A 1,634-nucleotide genomic window follows, 5' to 3' on the forward strand; every position below is an offset into this window, starting at 1 on the left:
AATCCTATTTTTCGTTAAACTCAATAAAACTCACAAGATCAATAGATTTGCAATTTAAATTGGTTATAACAATTTTTAAAATATACTCATCCGTAAAAAAAACATCAGTGTAACGTTATACCGATTATTTTGCGATAAATATATTTTAAGATATAAGTATCCAGTTATTATTTATAAAATAATAACATACGGATTTTGATGTAAGATACGCTAATAATTAATTGCAAAGAATATCACATTTGTCTTTGTCAATTTTTGAAAGAAATTTCATTGTAGGAAGTGTCTCCAAGTTTTGCGATACTTAAAAAATATAATCGCGCGACATTCTTACGGTGCGTCAGCTCGGAGATAATTAATTGGGAATTAGTAGAGGGTGGAAACGGCAGCTTAATCTGATATAAGCCACTCGACGAAACCTCGCAGGAGGTCTTCCTCATCCATGGCCGCCCATCAAGAGGCGCGACTCGTAGGCGGAGTCGAAGGCATGTTTGGGGAACGTTCGCAGAGTACGTTTAGGGAAAGAGGAAGAAGAGAGAAGACTGAAAAGTTTTGAAATTCCGGCCGTGGAGCTACGCGGTGGAGGAATTGATTACGCAGCGACGTGGCGCGCGATAAATGGTAGTTAGCGGGGGTGCTGCTCGGGGTAGATAGCGCTCTGGCATATACCAACGGACCTAGGTGCACGAATTCTTTACAACTGTTTGCCGGTGGTGGTTACACCTTGCATCTCGTCGACGAGATAGAACACGCAGTGTCGCCGTCGCGTTACGTGGCCGCAACCCTTCTCGCCACGAAGGGTTTTCCACCAGACATCGATATCCTCTTTCACGATCCGCCGCATGCCTTCGCCCGATGGTGCAACGAAACTACCCTACCGATTTTCATTACGCTGCAACGACCGTGGTCTTCTGACAACACGAGGTTTGACACGCTGAAATTTGAGAAGACTTGAAACGGAAGGGCTATAAGCTTTATCTTTCAACAAGCTGTATATGTAATCTTGCGCGAGAAAGATTTTCTACAAAATTATCCATAAGATTGCAAGAGGATATTATTGAAAATTTTAAGAAGAAAATATAATCTTAATCTAGATTTTGACAAGATTATGAGATGTATAATTTTAAAAGTGGCGCAGAATATGCATATAGTCGCGAATAATATAATTTCCTGAGTAACCTCAGACATTTATACAATATAACGTAGCTGATGTATGTCAGAATTTTCAATTTTCTGAGGCGCTTGCAGAGTAAAGTTATCTAAACGTAACTACATATAGTATGTTTGCCTCTGTAAAACATTTTCTATTGCTATCAAAACAACGTATAATAATAAGATGGGCCAAAGAAACGGGAAAATTTAAAAGAATAAAATGAAAACTTAAAAACTCTATTAAGTTAATTTTAATTACATCAAAATATATAGAGCATAATATGCTATTTACAAATTACTTTATTAAGTTCACCAATACGTATCGCATCAATTGGCGGGTTGCGAATTGTATTATAGGATTGATTTAGACATCATTGTGCAGTCTCGTTGGCAACTTTTATTTTTGTATTTGTTTTAAAATCATATGATAAAAATAATGACTGCACCAAAGCTGTTCACACAGAGTTAACTAACTTTTATAAGCT

This window comes from Trachymyrmex septentrionalis, unplaced genomic scaffold, assembly GCF_001594115.1.
Source record: "Trachymyrmex septentrionalis isolate Tsep2-gDNA-1 unplaced genomic scaffold, Tsep1.0 scaffold15, whole genome shotgun sequence".
Lineage (NCBI taxonomy): Eukaryota > Metazoa > Arthropoda > Insecta > Hymenoptera > Formicidae > Trachymyrmex > Trachymyrmex septentrionalis.